Source organism: Bufo bufo, chromosome 4 (genome assembly GCF_905171765.1).
Source record: "Bufo bufo chromosome 4, aBufBuf1.1, whole genome shotgun sequence".
NCBI lineage: Eukaryota > Metazoa > Chordata > Amphibia > Anura > Bufonidae > Bufo > Bufo bufo.
In genome coordinates, this window is record NC_053392.1 from 69,942,964 (window position 1) to 69,963,869 (window position 20,906).

Sequence of the window (20,906 nt, forward strand, 5' to 3'; positions counted from 1 at the left end):
TCCCTTAACATAACACCATAACATCTCATCAGGGCCACTACCCCTTCCCATCCTCTGCAATGGCTCCTCAGGAGCTCGCTGTAGAAGGGCGACTGGACTTTGTCTATGGAGTAAAGACAGGCCCAGAACCAGCAAAATCAAGAACACATTTGAACCAAGATGCCCTACTGCTCTGCCAAGCATTTACATGTCCCGCATAGTTTTGACTATTCCAGTTATGCCCCATGTGTTCAGGATGGCCAGCAGGCCATGGAAGACAGGACCCGGCCCAATTTTGCAAGTCTGATACGTGTCACCATGTGATAATAACTAAAGTTTTTAATGAGACCGCTCATTGAGATCTCATGACATACTTTGTTAGGGGTAAATTTGGGTCGAAATGTTTAACCTTTATTTAAAAGAAATCTACAGAAAATGTTGAAAAATTAGACAGACATTCTAAAGTTGAATTGCTCTGCTTTTAAAAAGGTTTAGTGATACCAACAGTATTCAACAATGCCAATATGTCTACCTTATGTAGAACTCACTTTGTATCATTTATTTTGGACATTAGAAAGCTTGAGGAAATTTGCTTCTAAAATTCTGACAAAAAGCCAAATCAGTTCTGAAGTGACTGAGGGGGATTATATAATACAAACCACCCATAAATGGAAGTCAATCTCAGGTTGTGCTGTCATGGAGACGACTGGGGAAATATATATATATTATAGTATGTTCTGTGAAAATTCAAAAATGCAACCATCCATTTCAACGAAACTTAGCATACACATCCCTTGCTACCTGGAAAGAAATCTTGCGGGGGTCTCTGCTCTCTAGGACTTACTGTTCGAGATATTCCCAAAAAATGACCTGCATTATCCAATACAAGCCTGCCAGCCTCTCACTTAAATCCTAATTGCCATACACAGTCACATGTCCCTTATCAGCCAATAGAAGCTCACAGGTCCTACTTCAGATCCCCATAACAACTGATCACAGGTTTTAGCAGTTCGCTGGTCCTGAAATATTCAGTCATGTGATGCATGACGGCACAACTACATGCATGGGGGCAGGGGCCACTATTAGACAGGTGCCGCGGAGTTCACTGTTAAAGGGGCAGCCACTGTGGAAGTCACTGTAATTTAATATAAAATTGCAATAAATGAATACCCGAGCAACGCCAGGTCAGCTAATAAGATATAAAATATATATATATATTTTACGCACACTAACAATTACACAGCAATGAAACTGCTGTCTCAGAACTGCAAAAAATGGCTGCTGGGGAGGTTCTTATATAGTAAGGGGTAGGCAGCTTTCCTATTGGTTGCTAGGGATGTTGCTAAGCTCAGACAGACATTGCAGCCTTCTCATTGGCCCACAATCAAGAAGCAAAGAGGGATCATAAGCTCAGTGTGTGTGTAAAATTTTTTACAAATATATAGCACTATATTCTAAATCTTCATGAAGTCTCAAAATGGCAATATGCACGATTTGAAAATTCACCCCCAACACTAGTTTTAGGGTGCCATGTCACATTTTAAGAGACCCTAAAGGTAACCCTACAGTAGAAACACCCCAAAAGAAACCCCATTTTGAAAACTATGGTCACACAGGGCAGCAATTTAGCCATTGCTTATTGGGTTTTCTTATTGTGAAGTACATACTGCCGAAAATAAAAAAAATGACATGTGAACCTTATTCTGCTGGTTAGTACAGTTAGAGATCACTTTTTTTTAAAGTTTTGCCACTTTTAAATTAGAAAATGGCAGCATTTTCCCCCCAGAAATTTGGAGTAATTTTTCTGGCGATTGTCTTGTGTGAGCTGTTTTTTGCAGGAAGAGTTCACATTTTTTCTATTGGTACCATTATATGGTATTTAATATATGATCACTTGATATGTGACCACAAATGGCTGCTCTGGCATACTTTCAAGGTGTTCACCTGACAAGATAGAACATTTAATATTTTTTTTATAGAGCTGGTCATTGCAAATACAGCAATACCAATTATGTTTTAGTTTTACATGAAAGCTTTTTTTTTTTTAATACATTTGTGACAGACATTTTTTTCTGCCAATTGTCTTCGACTACCCCTTGGTGGGGTGGGCATGTGGCCAAAAACACTGCTGAGGAAAGGGAGTGATCCCTGAAACGTGTCTGGTTTGAGATAGCAAAGTACTTTTTTCTTTCAAGTCCCCCTGTTGAGTTCCTAAGGTGCTGATACCAATAGGTAGCCCCCTGGATCTCCATCGACTGGATTTGTGGACAATCGCATGGTCCGGACTCTAGGACCCAACATAGCACTAATTGAGCTGTTACCCAACGAGCCGCGTGTATCAAGTGGTGTGCTGCCAGGTCACGTGGACCACCACGTATCAGACCTAGAGACCACACGGGATGTTGAGGCGAGTCCGGGCGGCGAAGCAAAGACTGTTTTCCATCTCTGCCAAGCAAAAGAGGGGTACTGTACCTTGCCCCATGGGGCTATATTTATCGATATACCATCGCTACGCTACCTATGGCAGTGCGATCTAATTTATAGACCAACATTAATAGATTCCCAGAGGACATTACATTGGGATCCAGATTACCTACCCAGGACTTCTAGTAGCTATTCTTACAAGCTGTGGGCTATTACCTGTGTGGTACCATTGCATTGCTTGGTGTCAAGGGCACATTTATACCACACTTGAACCGTATTACATTTTCTCTCATGTATGTACTATTTTAGGTTATTAACTTTTTATATTAAATGTGGTAATAGACATTTGTTTTCTGGTGGTCCCGGATATTTTGAGTGCCCTCCTATTATTGGCCAAAAACATGGCTACCTGACATGATAGATCTTGTTTTATTTCTATAGAGCAGGTCCTTTTGGATGCAGCAATACGCAAAATAGGAGGGGGGGGGGGGAAGGTTGTCAGATGGAGCTCCCTCCCTCTGTAAAGCCCTCAGATTCCAAGGTCAGCATTGACCGTGGCATCTAGGAGGTTAAACAACCAGCACTGGAGTTCACCATTGCCAGAGGTCATGTGTCCACCCATCCTTGTACAGAATGGGTCTGGAATTCCCTTTCTGCTGCATGGTACATGGCGCAGGTCCAGGGTTAAACACGGCTACCTCCAATGAGACAGTTTGCAGATTCCTCCTGCCCACAAATCCCATTTTACCTCAAGCATGGTGGAGAAGGTGCCAGAGAAACTAAGGTATATAGTCATCTTCTGATGTATACACATCAAATAGTTCCTGGCAGAAAACACTGCATGACATGTTTTTTTTCTGTCCAGTGCCATCAGTCTACAAACACCAGACCTGTGTACACACATTTCACTTGTGCCCGACTCAGAACACTAACTTCAGATGCAGAGTTGAACAGTCGAAATAAGATTTGGCATCGCCAAAAAAAAAAAATAAATAAAACATAGAAGCCACACAATTTTTCCCATACTACATATACAAGGTGCCACCCCCCAGGGCACAATCAGTCCCAGTGTGTAGGAAATGCCAAGTGGCAATGCAACCTTACTAGTTCTGTGTGTCACGGTGCTCCTACCTCAATACAATTGCCCCCGGGGCAAAGGAGCTGTAGTCGGAGGAAGCAGGATCCAGATTTGATAATGTTAAACAGTTAAAAAAAAAAAACAACTTACATCCGGATAATATTTGATCTCTCTGGCTTCAGCAGGTTTTGGGGTGCACTGGCAGGGCAGGTCAGCTCAGACACTGCCCTTCTGTTGTACTAATCTCTGGCTTTGGTCTGGTATATAAACTTTTTAGCAGTTCAGGTACCTTTGAGTGGATCGCCCCAACCGTTAACCCCCTTGTAAAACCCAGTCCATAAACTGCAAGGAGTTGGGGCACTCCCCTCACTGCACCATGTCTCCTCTCCTTCCAACTCTTGCTTCCTGCAACCACTCCCTTGGTAGGAAGCAGATCTAGTCCACTTCTCCCTAAAGGGGGAGAAGTGGACTAGATCTGCCAGGTACACTGCCACCTGCTGGACAACCAGGCACAGTGCATGTAATACAATGCATAAGTTACATAGCAATATTAAAAGGCACAATATCCAAGGACCTGGAATAAATACACAGATTACATTATTGGTTAGCCTATTAGACAGTAGCAGGTTGTAGGAATTGTAGTGCCTGCTCTAGGGGACTACACATGCAGGCTTGGTACTGCAGCCTAGGCCCATTTACTTGAATAGAATTGAGCAGCACATACACAGGAACATGACATCAATGACTTAAGAGGTCTCTTTAAACAGTTGATCAGCAGGGATGCCGGGAGTTAGACCCCCGCCGATCAGATATTGATGACCTATTCCAATAACAGTCCATTATATTTTTATGGAAAACCCCTTTTCGATCTCCGCCATACATGTACTGCAGAAGTCGGCACTTTAACGACCAGGAAATTCTCTTTTTTTTATTTTTTTATTCCCAGTACTTTCTAAAGGCATCATATGTTTGCATAAAATGCAGTGGGAAAAAAAATCCAAATAAGGTGGAATTATTAAAAAATAAAATTGCACCACAGTTTTATGTTTTCTTTTTTTTTTTTAACACCATTTCCTTTGCGGTAAAACTGACCTGATACTTTTATTCTCCGGTCAGTACAGTTACTGAGATACCACATATGTAGTTTCTTTCTTGTAGGGCGATCTGTACTCTTCAATGATACAATTGTTTGTACGACTTCTTGATCACTTAATTTTTTGTTAGGAGGTGAAGCAACCAAACAGCAGGAGCTCCACAGAAAATATGCAGGAGCCTCCTGCCACAAAGGAGGGCAGGGGGGGGGGGGGGGGGAGGGGTGCTGCATACATGATCTGGCTCCCCTGATCCCCGCCGAGGGGAGCGTGCTTTTTTTAGTTTAGGGCATCCAGATGCAGTGATTACATTTGACCACTACATCTGAAGGGTTCAAAGTTCCTGACTGCCATTACCATTTCAGATATTACCACCGGGCGTCTGCTGTTTAAAACTGCAGACACCCAGCAGCTATGGCGCTCGGTGCACATGCCAGCGGGTGCCAGTTTTTACGTTGGTCAGGAAAGGGTTAAAGATTGCAGCTGCACATGTGTTGTAGTTGCCAGGTTTTTGCCGTTTCAACCAGCAGAGACCTGGGGTGAATGTATGCAATCAGCCATAAGGCCGATAACATGCATTAAACCCCTGAGGCTACTTTCTCACTAGCGTTTTTTGCAGTATTTAGCAAAAACACTTCCATTACTGATAATACAACCGTCTGCATCCGTTATGAACGGATCCGGTTGTATTATCTTTAACAGCCAAGACGGATCAGTTATGAACTCCAGTGAAAGTCAATTGCGGTCCCCAATGCATGGAACAGACCCACAGCCATGTGCAAGAGGCCTGAAGCAGTCGCCGATACCCACCGCTAGAATATTCCAATACAGGCCAGTAGGTGGCAGCACTGTATTGAAATACAACGAATGGCATGTTCTGTAATGGATATAACCACAGAACACAACTAGCAATCTAATGATAACAAAAAATAAAAAAAATGTATGGCTCTGGGAAGGCAGGGAGTGAAAAGTTAAACTGTAAAGACACAGACAAAATTTACAGGGTCCCACAACTGTAAGAGTAAAACACTCAAAAGACAGAAGGGCCAGATGCAGAACAGCACAATATGGAGGTGTTCTACCCTGCAGCCTCTCTTTTACAGCATGGTTCTGAAACCTTTCATATTCCAGATGTTGTGAAACTACATCTCCCAGCATGCCAACGTGCTCAGAAGTCCCATAGAAGAGAATGGAGCATGCTGGGAGTTATAGTTTCACAGCAGCTGGTTCTAGAGGAGACTACAGGGTGGCGCAGAGTCACTATATGGCAGCACAGTGCCTACAGCTAGATGTATGGCCTCTAACAAACATCAGCTCCTTACCTGAAGAGGAACATCATTTTCTCAGCTAGGAACATGTCCACCAGACAAGCTCCACACAAAACTTTACCCTAAATTACAGCCAGCCACACCTCATACTGCTCCCCCTGTGACCAACTCCTGTGTATGAGCTCTCTACAAATCTCCTATATGAAAGCACTTACCTAATTGACCTAATTACCAACGGCTGCTATAGATTATCCTAATTAATGGCGGTGTCCGGCCTTATGTTACCAATACAGCTCAGCTAGTGTCAGACGAGCCATGGTGGCCGCTCACACGGTACAGCCACATGACAACTAGAGATGAGCGAATTTCATATTTTGGAATTCGCTCACACTTCGTTTGGTGGTAAAAGATGAATTGCGTTATGGATTACGTTACCACGGACCATAGCGCAATTCTATGCCTTTGGAGGCATTCCGTTATTCATTCCGTCATAATAGAAGTCTATGGGATGCAAAACGGATCCGTTCCGTTTCCGTTATGCAGGGGAGTCCTCTGAAGGCATTCCGTTATGCATTCCGTCATAGAGTTGCGTTATGGTCCGTGGTAATGGAATCCATAACGCAATTCACCTTTTACCACCAAATGAAGTGTGAACAAATTTCATAAGCGGAAATTCGCTCATCTCTAATGAGAACCTTTGTTTTGCGAAAAAAAAAAAAAATGTCTCAGTGTACTTGTACTCTATTTGTCACGCAGCAGCACCCTAAGGCCCCTTGCAGACAAGCGTGAGCGGATTAGGTCCGGATGTGTTGCGGATGCGTTCAGTGAAAAATGCGCGATTTCACAAGCAAGCTCATTCGGTTTTGTATGCGATTGCATTCAGTTTTTATCACGCGGGTGCAATGTGCATTGTTGCGTTTTTCACACGTGTGATAAAAAAACTGAAAGTTTATAAACAACATCTCTTAGCAACCATCCGTGAAAAACGCATCGCACCGCACTTGCTTGCGGATGCAATGCGATTTTCACGCAGCCCCATTCACTTCTATGGGGCCAGCGTTGATTTAAAAAACGCAGAATACAGAACATTCTGCGATTTTCACACAACGCACAAGTGATTCCATGTGGGTGCAATGCGTTAGCATCACGCATTGCACCGGCGCGGAATACTCGCTCGTGTGAAAGGGGCCTAAGGCCTCATGCGCACCGCCGTTGTCCGGCCATGCCCGAATTGCGGCCTGCGAACGGTGGGTCCACAATATGCAGGAACCAGCCCTGTGCTCACCACATCCCGGATCCATTCACTTGAATGGTTCCACAATCCGTAAGGTGCGGTGCGGAGGCTATGAAGTGCTTCCGTGAGGTTTCTTTCCATGCCTCATGTTCTATTTGTTTGCGGTGTGGACGGATCACGGACCCATTCAAGTTGAATGGGTCTGGAGCCATCTGTGGAATCCACACAGATGTTGTCCCCAATGCATAAGAACGCCTGAGCAATCGCTGCACGATTTTTCCATGGTGGGTAAAGATCTTATACACTTTCTACATGCAATTCGACCTAAAAAAAATCTGCGGCGTATGTGTCGGAGGGCTTATTCAGCCTTTACGTTTACGACGCGTTTTTCGGAATCATTATGGTGTATTCACATGGGTGATTTTTGTGGCAGGTTCTCACACACTGGGGGAGACTTATCAAAACTGGTGTAAAGGAAAACGGTCTTAGTTGCCCAAGGCAACCAATCAGATTACACCTTTCATTTTCCAAAGGAGCTGTGAAAAATGAAAGGTGGAATCTGATTGGATGCTATTGAGAACTAAGGCAGTTCTCCTTTACACCAGTTCTTATAAATCTTCCCCCCCCTTCCCCATTGTTTTGATAATGTCAGTGGGCACGTAGGCACATGCTGAAGTCTCCACCATGGTGACATTAAGCATATTGGGAGTCGTAGTTCTGTCACTGTTATTCCCCCCCCCCCCTTTTTCCCTCCTTTTTCGCTTTGTGTCATTTATCTTTTTCAGCTCATCTGAGGTGATTCTAGTGAGCAGCTGTGATTGGTCATCGGTTGCTTACCTGTTGCTGGGGGAAATGGTGGTACCTTGCAACCGAACCCGAGTTCGGCAAATGTTTTTTACAGTATAAGGCCTCATGCACACGAACATGTTTTTTGTTTCCATGTCCGTTCCGATTTTTTTGCGGATAGGATGCGGACCCGTTCGTTTCAATGGGTCCGCAAAAAATGTGCTATCCGCATCCGTTCTGTAGCCCTGAAAAAAATATAGAACATGTCCTATTCTTGTCCGTTTTTGGCATTGTTACAATGGATCCGCAAAAAAAACTGATGGCATACGGATGTCATCCGTTTTTTGGGCGGATCCGCAATTTGCGGACCGCAGAACACATACGGTCTAAATCAATTTCTGAAGTAATAACTTCGGCTCATCAGAGCCAATACATTCTAACACTGTACAGAGCGCTTGCTCCGTAAAGTATTGAAACAAAGTTTTATGCTCATCCCTAATAAGGTTTAGTGTCATTATTTTATTGTTAAAATTAAAGTTATTTAACCTCTTCAGGACACATGACGTACCGGTACGGCATGTTGTCCTGGTACTTAAGGACACATGACGTACCGGTACGTCATGTATAGTTCCGATCACCGGCGGGCGGTGATTGGAACCCGGTGCCTGTTCAAATCATTGAGCAGGCACCTTGGCTGAATGAGCCGGGAGGTCCTGTGACCCCCCCATGTCGGCGATCGCAGCAAACCGCCGGTTTATTCAGACCCGCGGGGATCAGAAACTTCAAATAACCTTTATTTTAATGTTTAACCCCCCCCCCCCCCCTGCTGCTAAAGGCAGAAGTCTAATCAGACTTTGTAAAGTAAAAATACAGTACAGTACACTATATAGCAGGCATGCTCAACCTGCGGCCCTCCAGCTGTTGTAAAACTACAACTCCCACAATGCCCTGCTGTAGGCTGATAGCTGTAGGCTGTTCAGGCATGCTGGGAGTTGTAGTATTGCAACAGCTGGAGGGCCGCAGGTTGAGCATGCCTGCTATATAGTGTACTGTACTGTATTATACAGACATCAGACCCACTGGATCTTCAAGAACCAAGTGGGTCTGGGTCCAATTTTTTTTTTTAAAGTGAAAAAAAAAAGTAAAAATCAAAAAACACATGTATTACTGATTAAAAATTAAAAAAATAAAATTCCCTACACATGTTTGATATCACTGCGTCCGTAATGACCTGAAACGGTCTTGTTACTTTACCCGCACGGTGAACGCCATAAAAAAAAAAAAACTATGATGAAATTGAAATTTTGCCCACCTTACTTCCCAAAAAAGGTAATAAAAGTGATCAAAAAAGTCGTATGTACGCCAAAATAGTACCAATCAAACCGTCACCTCATTCCCTACCTAAGATAATCGCCCAAAAACTGAAAAAACTATGGCTCTCAGAATATGGAGACACTAAAACATGATAATTATTTTTTGTTTCAAAAATGAAATAATTGTGTAAAACTTACATAAATAAAAAAAAGTATACATATTAGGTATCGCTGCGTCCGTAATAAACTGCTCTATAAAAATATCACATGACCTAACCCCTCAGATGAATACCGTAAAAAGAAAATTAAAAAAACGGTGTAAAAAAAGGAATTTTTTGTCACCTTACATCACAAAAAGTGCAATAGCAAGCGATCAAAAAGTCATACGCACCCCAAAATAGTGCCAGTCAAACTGTCATTTCATCCCGCAAAAAATCATACCCTACCCAAGATATTTGCCCAAAAACTGAAAAAACTATGGCTCTCAGACTATGGAGACACTAAAACATGATTTTTTTTGTTTCAAAAATGAAATCATTGTGTAAAACTTACATAAATAAAAAAATAGTATACATATTAGGTATCGCCGCATCCGTGACAACCTTCTATATAAAAATATTTCATGATCTAACCCCTCAGGTGAATACTGTAAAAAAAAAAAGAAAAAAAAGGTGTAAAAAAAACAATTTTTTGTCACCTTACATCACAAAAAGTGTAATAGCAAGCGATCAAAAAGTCATACGCACCCCAAAATAGTGCCAATCAAACTGTCATCTCATCCCGCAAAAATAATACCCTACCCTAACCTGTCAGATGAATGTTGAAAATAAAAACAAATAAAAACGGTGCCAAAACAGCTATTTCTTGTTACCTTGCCTCACAAAAAGTGTAATATAGAGCAACCAAAAATCATATGTACCCTAAACTAGTACCAACAATACTGCCACCCTATCCCGTAGTTTCTAAAATGGGGTCACTTTTTTTGGAGTTTCTACTCTAGGGGTGCATCAGGGGGGCTTCAAATGGGACATGGTGTCAAAAAAACCAGTCCAGCAAAATCTGCCTTCCAAAAACCATACGGCGCACCTTTCCCTCTACGCCCTACTGTGTGCCCCTACAGTAGTTTACGGACACATATGGGGTGTTTCTGCAAACTAAAGAATCGGGACAATAAATATAGCATTTTGTTTGGCTGTTAACCCTTGCTTTGTTACTAGAAAAAATGGATTAAAATGGAATATTTGCCCAAAAATTGAAATTCTCAAATTTCATCTCCATTTTCCAATAACTCTTGTACACCACCTAAAGGGTTAACAAAGTTTGCAAAATCAGTTTTGAATACCTTGAGGGGTGTAGTTTCTTAGATGGGGTCACTTTTATAGAGTTTCTACTCTAGGGGTGCATCGTGGGGGCTTCAAATCGGACATGGTTTAAATAAACCAGTCCAGCAAAATCTGCCTTCCAAAAACCATACGGTGCACCTTTCTCTCTACGCCCTACCGTGTGCCAGTACAGTAGTTTACGGCCACATATGGGGTGTTTCTGCAAACTACAGAATCGGGGCAATAAATATAGCATTTTGTTTGGCTGTTAACCCTTGCTTTGTTACTGGAAAAAATTAATTAAAATGGAAAGTTTGCCAAAAAATCTAAATTCTGAAATTTGATCACCATTTGCCATTAACTCTTGTGGAACACCTAAAGGGTTAACGACGTTTGTAAAATCAGTTTTGAATACCTAGAGGGGTGTAGTTTCCAGAATGGGGTCATTTTTGGGTGGTTTCTATTATGTAAGCCTCACAAAGTGACTTCAGACCTAAACTGGTCCCTAAAAAGCGGGTTTTCGAAAATTTCAGAAAAATTTCAAGATTTGCTTCTAAACTTCTAAGCCTTGTAACATCCCCAAAAATAAAATATCATTCCCAAAATGATCCAAACATGAAGTAGACATATGGGGAATGTAAAGTAATAACTATTTTTGTAGGTATTACTATGTATTATAGAAGTAGAGAAATTGAAACTTGTAAATTTGAAATTGTTTGCAAATTTTTGGTAAATTTGGTATTTTTTTATAAATAAAAATTAATTTTTTTTACTTCATGTTACCAGTGTCATGAAGTACAATATGTGACGAAAAAACTATCTCAGAATGGCCTGGATAAGTCAAAGCGTTTTAAAGTTATCACCACTTAAAGTGACACTGGTCAGATTTGCAAAAAATGGCCTGGTCCTTAAGGTGAAATAAGGCTGTGTCCTTAAGGTGTTAAGTTGGTTATAAATGCTATGGTTCATATGGCACCATGATATTGGTCACTGTGGCAAGGTTGCGCCATTTGGTTAAAAATGCTGCGGTTTTGTCATGATTCTGGTGAAAAATTTCAACAAAGAGTGACACAAAAACCACTGTGGTCAATCTGGTAATGATAATTTATCCGCACATACAGGGAGTGGCCACCATGTGGCAGCACTGGTACAGATGCATTGACAGTAGTCTGTTATTTCCTGGTTTATCTCAGGCTAAATGCATCCACAGGAATTCAATATTTTTTCCCCTCACTGTATTATAGTGATCTCTGATGCTGTGAGTCCCAACCTCATTGCGCATCTACGTGATAACATGATGCGCTGAGTTTTGGTCAGACGAGCAGTGGTCGGTCTGGGATCCGTCAACCGTCGTACGGGAACCGTATTTTCTGGACTGCATGCGCTCATCTGCGCTCAAAAGTCACAAATGTGCGAAGGAAGAAAAACGTAAGGTGACATCATGCATTGTATAGAGACAAAACATATAACATCCCCGCCTAATGACGTTCCTCAACTTGCTTATATATTTTGTATTTCATTTTCTCATCTTCAGTATCTCTGCTTGCTGTGCGTGTGTCAAAACATTCTTGTTAGAGTCCAGGTAAGCTGACAGAAGGATGTCCACCATCGTAACAAACCCTCATCTGTGAGAAGTAGTAGGTCTGTACTGGTTTAAAGGGGTATTCCGGTTACATTAAGGATAGGGGATAACTATAAGATCGGTTGGGGTCCTACCGCAGGGACCCCTACTGATCACGAGAATGGGGGTCTCACACCCCGTGGAGCTCCTCTAAAATGGACAGAGCGGCCGTTTGGAAATGTGCATCACCGCTCCATTCATTTCTATGGGAATGCTGTACTCTCCTATCTCCCGAACTTCCATAGAAATGAATGGAGCTGCCGCACACATGCCCGACCATCCGCTCCGTTCATTTCAGGGGGACTGCAGGGAGTACGGGGCCCCCAGTCTTGTGATCCCAGCAGTAGGACCCCCACTGATCTAATAGTTATCCCAGTCCTATGAATAGGGGATAATGTAATGTAACCGGAATACCCTTTCAACCCATGGGTACAAACAAGAATGATCCCGTTCACTGACAGTTAACAGTGATCTTGAAAATAGGGAGGATCAAAAGCACATTGTGACAAATTTTTTAAGCAAAACGCACCAGAAAACTGGTGAAAGTGACATGCGTCATGTTTAAGAAACAACGTGCGCCATTTTTTATGCTATCCTTTTCATTGCGTTTGCTTAAAAAAATGGCGGAATGGACAAATGTTCTCCAGTGATTTGCTTCATTATATGAGACCAACGACCAATCAGATTTCAACAGTAATTTTGGAAGCGGACCCTAAAAAGACTGTGATTGTATGGGAATGTATACCGCTATAACTTCACTGTAAAGAGCTACGAGGATATAGATGTGGCCACAAAACCATCAAGTGAGAAAACACCCAACTGTTTCTGCAACAGCAGATGAACTGTAATGTTACTGTCCGCCATCTAGTGGCAGAACCTTCTACTGCACTGCGTTTCCAGCAGCACGGAGCCCTATGATTCTATGGTCACACAGAGGAAACGGTCAACATACAGGACAAGATTTCACGGTTTAATGGTCCAAACTTTTTTTTATTCTGTTGGACTACCAAAATAATTTTTGCAACTTTTTTTATTTTTTATTTTTATTTTTTTTACTTTTTGCTTTTTGTTAATATTTGGGGAAAACTGTGCAATTTTTTAAAATTACTTTTTTCAAGCTATAACGCCTTATTTTTTAAATATGAAAACTGACACCAAAATAAATGAGTTTATTTTGAGCCGGTCGTTTTGATATATAATATATATAGTTTTGTATGGAAGGGGCGACTATGGTGACACTTTTTTATTTTTTTATTTTAGTTGTATTTTGTTTTATTTATTTATTTTACTTTTTTTATTTATTTATTTTTTTGGTATATAATATATCCCCCAAGAGGTCATTAAAAGACCTCTGGGGGACATTGACACTTTCGCACCTGCATTTTCATGGCAGAAAATCCATAGTGCTATTCCCTGTGTGAACGTACTGACATGCTTTTTAAGTACCACCCATCCAGACCTATGAAGAGAAGTACACTTACCCGCTCCCAGACACTCGGCTCCGGCATGTAAACTTTTGGCACCGATGGGGACACGTGCTCTGCTGCAGTCAATCAATAGCCTCAGTGGTAATGCTAGTTCATGAGCCACTTGGGGACATGAACCAGAATGAGGACACATCCCTGCAGAGACCAGTCATTGGCTGCAGTTGCACATGTAATCCTGTCCGCGCAGAAAGTTTACATCCAGGAACCGGGACGCAGTGGAGACAGTGGTGGACACACAGAGCCAGAACTGATTGGTGAGGGGTGGAGTGTTATTTAAAAAGCATGTTAGGGTTGGACAAGACCTTTGAGGGGTCTTTAGGCACATAACACTTAAAGGAGTTATCCCTATCCCATGAATAATGTAAGAAATGAAAATCAGACATCATATAGGACATGGCAATCTCTTTCTACCAAAGCTAGAACCAGCCCTGTACCTCACATGGATCCAGAGATCTCCACATTCATTGCTCTGCTAGATTTATATCAAGCTGACAGCTCAAGGGGAGGGTCCTTTCTGCTGTAAGAAAGAAGAAAATGACAAACAGCAGGTGGCGCTATCCAGATCCATTTTTATTGAATAACGCGGTATCTTTGCTAAATGTTTAATTACATGCAATTACAGAAGTATTCAGATCTAGGAGTTTGAAAACTGTAGAATGTTTTTCGTGGGACAACCTCTTTAATCAACGGCCAATAATTGAACAAAATACAAAACAATATGTGTGGAAACATATTTAAAAAAAAACACCTAAATAATTAGAGCCACACAAATGACAATACAAAAATACATCTTTATTAAATCATCCAGAAAGGACATTGTATACATAATCATAAGCAATGTTTATAAAACCTTGCGAAAAGTTCTATGAAATGGAAGAAAGCCCTCCCCACATAAACTGGAGTCAATAGGGTAAATATGCTGCCCCCAATGGTGGCTGTAAATAACAGGGTTTAAGGGTCCATTCACACGTCCGCAATTTTGTTCCGCAATTGCGGACCCATTCATTTCTATGGGGCAGCACGATGTGCTGCCCGGATCCGGAATTGTGGATCCGCACTTCCGGGTCCGCAATTCCGTTGCCGAAAAAAATAGAACATGTCCTATTCTTGTCCGCAGTTGCAGACAAGAACAGGCATATTCTATTAGTGCCGGCGATGTGCGGTCCGCAAAATGCGGAACGCACATTGCCGCTGTCCGTGTTTTGTGGATACGCAAAACACATTGCGGACGTGTGAATGGAGCCTTACACGGGGTTCTAAATACAGTATATACCAACAGGCTGAATGAGCCGCACATAGAAAATAACAGCAGCAGTCCTGAAGCCATAGCAGTGCATGCAGTAGATCAAAACAGAACTCTGCAAACCAGTGGAGAGCCAAGAACCGACGTACGTTTCGCAGACGCGCTTCTTCGGGGGGGGTCTGACCGCATCTTCAAGCCACCTATATATAACCCCACGTACATCCTTTTTAATGTATAATGGACAGTCATGTAGCTAATATGTTGTGTTTCAGTTCCTTATCATATGCAAGATCTCTGTTTGCTGTCAGTGAACAGTAACATTCTAAAAACCGAAGACATAACATTTTACAGTTGTATCAGTTGTAGGGGAAAGAAGTAGGTGCCTATTTGACCTGAGCACCCCTTGTGTAGGCAAGGAATGAGTTCCCATCCTTAGCCCTGTTTGTAAATACCCTGCCCAAGGTAGAGGACATTGCTGGGGCCCCCTCCCCAGTATTTAGTACCTGCCCCTTCAGGCTCTAGCTACACCCCTTGTCTCTGCTACATATCTCCTTGGACCCAGTTTTTGACCGGGTCCAGACATGTCAGCAGTACAGCTGAGGGCCTATTCACACTGCGTCGGAGGATTTCAAGACATATGGCGCATACACCAAAAGGACGCAATGTCAGGATATCCTAAGATCTACAATATCTGTGCAGTCATGTCACTGAGGAGCTCGTTGCTATCAAGGCAGGAGGTGACAGAAGTTCTTCAGAAGAGTCAGCAAGGGTCTCGCCATCGCATCAGTCTCGTCTTATTCTTGGAGGCAGTCCTGAAGAGCGATCGCCTCCAAGTACATTCTTGAAATGTCTCCTTCCCATATTAGAATCTGTGACGGCTCTGGTACAGAATGGTAAGATTATATTACTGAGGCATATTCCAGATTTCATGGCAGGATAGAAATAGAAATTCATAGGGCTGTCCTCACTCACTGTCTATTAATGGGGGTTTTCTGGGACTTTCATATTGATGGCCTATCCGTAGAATAGAGGGATCCGATTGGTGAAGTCTGACTCCCGTCAAACACACTGGAGACTGATGTGCTCCCTTCATTGACCAGCAGGCACAGCTCTGTATATAGGGTTGAGTCTGTGGCTGATCTTACAGCTTTTAGTCCCATTGGGACTGAGCTGCAGTACCAGGCACGGCCACTATAAAATGTATGGCGCTGTGCCTGGAGTACAATGAAGAGTTTGCAGAGGTGGTACCCGCACCTTTCCTAGCGATATGTCACCAATGGCTGAGAGGACACAACCCTTTTAATGGACTTTCACTTTGTTCAGGCATGCTGTCCCAGTAGAAGAAACTGTATTGTGCTCACTGAGGACATCTAGTGGTAGCTCCATGCATGGATAGCAGAACAGGTCTCTGCTATAGAAGTGCTGTGTCACACCCAGGCTGTTTACAACAGGTAGTGGAGAAGAGGACCAGGGTCTGCTGATATAGGCAGGACCAGCTGCCAGGAGTAATTGTTAGCTAGCAAGTGGGGGTGAGTGATGCTTGCAAATTGGCACACCACTATAAGAATCTAGTGAGAAATTGGAGCACTGACACCCACTGACCCTGCAAAATGCCAGATACAAGGTTACAGGACTGCAGTTTTATATGCGACTGTCCGAGTAAACTTTCTAAATGGGAAGCCAGTGGGGTGGCTGTGCATTTGTTTTCCCCAGGTGCTAGGCAAAGGAGGCTAGCCAATGCCAGAACTTGCTCTGCAGGCTTGCTAGAAATTGAGTTTTGGACAACTAGCGCAACTGTATTCTGTGAGCTACCTCTGTAACCCCCCCAAACCCTCACATTGGAAAGAACATGGAGGTTATGCTGCCATCTACTGACCAATTGTATTATTACTGTTGGATAATGTGGCTGCAACAGGACTTTGCTCTTCTGACATCATGTTAGAAGCAGGCAGGAGATAGACGAGTGAGCTGGGAACCTGCTGCTGGAAATGAAGCCAGCACTATTGCTGCGTGTAGCTAGCTAGCAAGTGGAAGTGATTGGTTCTAGTCATAACCTCAACCTAGACAGCTCAGGGGCATGGATAGCGCTACAGAGCAGCTGAGCATCCCAGAAGAGTTCAGATTGGAGCTGAGGAGTAGAAAGAAACCACCTAGTCCATGCATCCTGATAGCAGCTTAGACCTCTATAATAGTCAGGCCTCTGACCAAGACCAGCCAGCCTGCTGCCTGTAAGAAGTATTGTATGAGAGACTCTTTGGAAGGGATCCCATAAGAAGAAGCCACGATGATAACTGCAGATACAATCATCTTCATTGCTATTACTCTGAGATGACCAGAACTAGAGTGCCATCACCCTAGGCAGCTAGGTGGAGTGCAATCCAGAAGACAGTGAGTTGTTGGCTCTTAAAGGGACTGTGTTATGTTTGCCTATTGCCCCTTAAAGAGACAGTGTAACTAATTAACCAGTTGCCTCTAAGCATGTGCCCTCATCGAGAGACTGTAACCACTAAGCCTGTTGCCTGTCAATAGACTGTTGTAACCACTAAGCTTGTTGAGATCACTAAAAAACAAACAAACAACAACACCCTGTTATAGTAGCAACTGTGTCCATCCTAAAGTGGGGAGCCACACACACCGCTCATTGCTTTCTGTAAGGTCTGACCCCCTTTCAGGAACTCTGCTGGAACTATTGTTTATCGTAGGTCAGGGTACTAGTGGATGGGGTTTGTATAGTAAAAAAAAAAGTATGTGATGCATAAAGTGCATCTCCTGATTCCTTGAAGGGGTTGTCCCACCAAAAATACTCCACATTTTTCAAACCAGCACTTGGATCTAAATACCTTTGTAATTGCTTGTAATTTGCATAGCCACTGAGCTATTCAATAAGATCTGTCTGTATAGCGCCACCTGCTGTTTATTTTCCTTATTTCTCCATCCACCTCACACCTGCTCAGTTTAAATCTTCAGCCATATGTTCTGGTAGAAGCTGTGGCAGTTACAGGAGAGAGCTGCTGCAGAAAGGACATTCCCTCTGAGCTGTGATAGGAACAAAACTGCAGCAGAAAGGACCCCCCCCCCTGAGCTTCCAGCTTGATATTAGTCATTGGATAACCCCCTTAGGCTCCATTCAGACGTCCGTAGAATGGGTCTGCATACGTTCCGCAATTATCCGGAACGGGTGTGGACCCATTCATTCTCTATGGGGCCGGAAGAGATGCGGAGAGCCGCAGCTCCGCAAGAAAATAGAAGATGTCCTATTCTTGTCCGCAATTGCGGACAAGAATAGGCAGTTCTATGGGGGGTGCCGGACGAGTGTAATGCAATTTGCGGATCCGCAATACACTACGGACGTGTGTATGGACCCCCAAAAGTGTTTCTGTGACCTGTCTTGTTTTAGTAAATCCTTGTATTCTCCATCAGATAGCAATTGTGGTTTATCTTTTCTCTGCATCTTTCTGTTCCTCTGTTATTCCACCTGGGAATGCATCAATTATTAGCTGACTGGATGTTACCATTCTCCTTTTGTCGACAGGGCGTGTCCCTACGTGGTCTGACATCGTCCAGTCACTGGTTACAGTTTTAGATTCTGTAAGGATACACACTATTGACAAGGGGAATAGTATAGGCCAATTGCCTATTTATTTCTACATTTCCAGGAGGAATAGCAGAGGAACAACACAAAGCATGTTGTCCATGCAGAACTTCAGGATAGTGTTGAGCGAACTTGTGTTTTAAGTTCGGCGTCTAAAGTTCGGGTTATCGAAGAATCGCATTATGGATTCCGCTACCACGGACCATAACGGAATTTAGAATCCATAACGCGATTCTTCGATAACCCGAACTTTAGACGCCGAACTTAAAACACAAGTTCGCTCAGCACTACTTCAGGAACCAAAGGTGTTGAGGCCCATCCTGAAGAGACCTTGTCCTAACCCCACCTTTGTGATAGAAACTCTTCTACTATACCCGTCCTATCGGGGGAAATTCTCTTTCACTGAAATGGTTCCCTTAGCGCATTATAAATTATGGGAATCATTTACAAACATTTTAACGCCCGGTTTTGGTGTAAAAATGTGTGACAATATTTTTTCGGACAGGCGTTTTTACGCCAAGATTGCTACGAAGGAGTGGCGAGGGCGTGACAGAGGGACGGGGCTTCGACACGCTTACCAAACTACTCCAGTCAGGGGCAGTCAGAGAGTAGTTTTTACCCAGGACTGCCGGAGGTGTGCCTAATTTATAAAAAGGGGCACGCCTCGTCATAAATCAGGCCAATCCTCCGTCAATGGGGGGGAGGAACAAAGACCAGCGTAAAAAGCTAGTCTTTGTAAATGACCCCCTATCAGCGGTGCACCTAGCCTTTCTGCTGCCTGAGGCGAAAACTGAAACAATGCCAATGACTTAACCTAACCCCTTTGCCACAATGAAATCGCTCATTGCCCATGGTCCTTCCGCTGCCCCCTCTTGCCTCACCTGGCCTCATTGGTGCTGCACCCCTGCCCCCTATAATTGTGTGTGCATAGTCTAGCTGGGAGCAGTGTAGAGTTCTGCTACTACATAGGTATACAGAAAACTTACTAGCATGCTCAAACATAACATATATATACATATGTAGCAGAGCTGACAATGTCAGTTTAGGTGAGTTGGGTTTGGCGTGAACTCCTATGATCTCACAATATGTTATCTCTGTTTTTCCATAGGACTGCAAGCAAACCTCCTGCCTCGTGTCAACTCGTGTTTATTACGATGTAGGAGAAATGGTTAAGCAACAAATCCAGCTCTGCTACAGAGAGGTAGACGGTGTAGAGAAGAGAGTGCACTACACCCCATCTGGAGAGGGAGTCCCCAGCTGGCATATGGTCCTGAGACTGCTGTGCTGTGTATTCCCCAGCCAGGAGGGGAGGGGAGATCAGGAGGTCCAATGATGGTTCTGCCTCTCCTGCCAGCATCTCCTCCCCATGCAGCCTGTGTGTGCTCGGGAGGGACCAGCCGCAGCAGCACAGCCCGGACTGGGAGCACTGACACCGACCCATGCACACAGCTCTCCCTCCAGGTACGTCACCCCAGGACTGGGAACTTTTCACTGCATGAGGAAAGTGCCAACTCCTGTCCTGTGTGTCTTATGCTGGCACCTGCCCTCAGGTCTAGGCACTTACCTACTTGTTAGCTGTATGCATGCACCATGAATTGTACAACCGGTATACTGCTGTGTCTGCGTCATGCTGAGGGCAAAGCGTAAGATGGATACGTTACAGATGCAGCAGAGATGAGTTTGTCACTTGGTGCAGCTCGTAGTGCAATTGTTTGACTTCACATAGACCTGCAGGTACTGCATTATCTGAATTTATCATAGGGCACAGAAAACTCTGTCAATGACTAATTCAGCTCTGCTACATGCAGTGTAGGTATAATATCTGTAACATGTATGTAATAGAGCTATCTGCTAGGATGGGAAACACTGAGCTCTTTCAGTAAAGATTCAGTATTTTCCCTGAATGGAAATTATTATGTGATGTAAGGTGTTAAGTATGTAATATGTTATCTATCTATTATCTATCTATCTATCTATCTATCTATCTATCTATCTATCTATCTATCTATCTATCTATCTATCTATCTATTATCTATTATCTATCTATCTATTATCTATTATCTATTATCTATCTATCTATCTATCTATCTATCTATCTATCTATCTATCTATCTATCTATCTATCTATCTATCTATCTAACTCATATCAATCTTTCTATTTTTTTATCTATCTATTTTTCTAGTTTTTTTGTGTCAAAATGTCACTTAAAGTCTACAGTAAAATATAAAGCTCTTGGTGCTCTTCCCTCTGGATATGGCATTTTTCCAGGATTCTCCCAGAGGCTTCTCTATAGGACTTGCAAAAACACAAGAAAAACTTGTGACAAAATAAAAAAGTAACAAAACTAACTTTCGTGTACTTGAAGGACCCTTGTATTATACATCTAAAGTTAAACTCCAGTGAAAACCTGAATATTCGGTTCTCCAACATCCCACGTCCTCTGGGATTCAGGAAGCTGAGATATGAG

At 43.0% G+C, this 20,906-nt stretch overlaps 1 protein-coding gene across 2 annotated transcripts in view; it reads left to right on the top strand.

The window, feature by feature from the left end:
* Window positions 1-19,762: 19,762 nt before the first annotated feature.
* The window catches only part of KCNS3 (potassium voltage-gated channel modifier subfamily S member 3), a 179,683-nt gene continuing 178,539 nt past the window's right edge, over window positions 19,763-20,906 (top strand). The window contains exon 1 of one of the 2 annotated variants that reach the window (XM_040430973.1): window positions 19,763-19,899. The gene's annotated coding sequence lies outside the window, so the exon portion shown is untranslated. The remainder of the gene's footprint in view (window positions 19,900-20,906) is intronic. The other variant, XM_040430974.1, reaches the window with a different exon arrangement.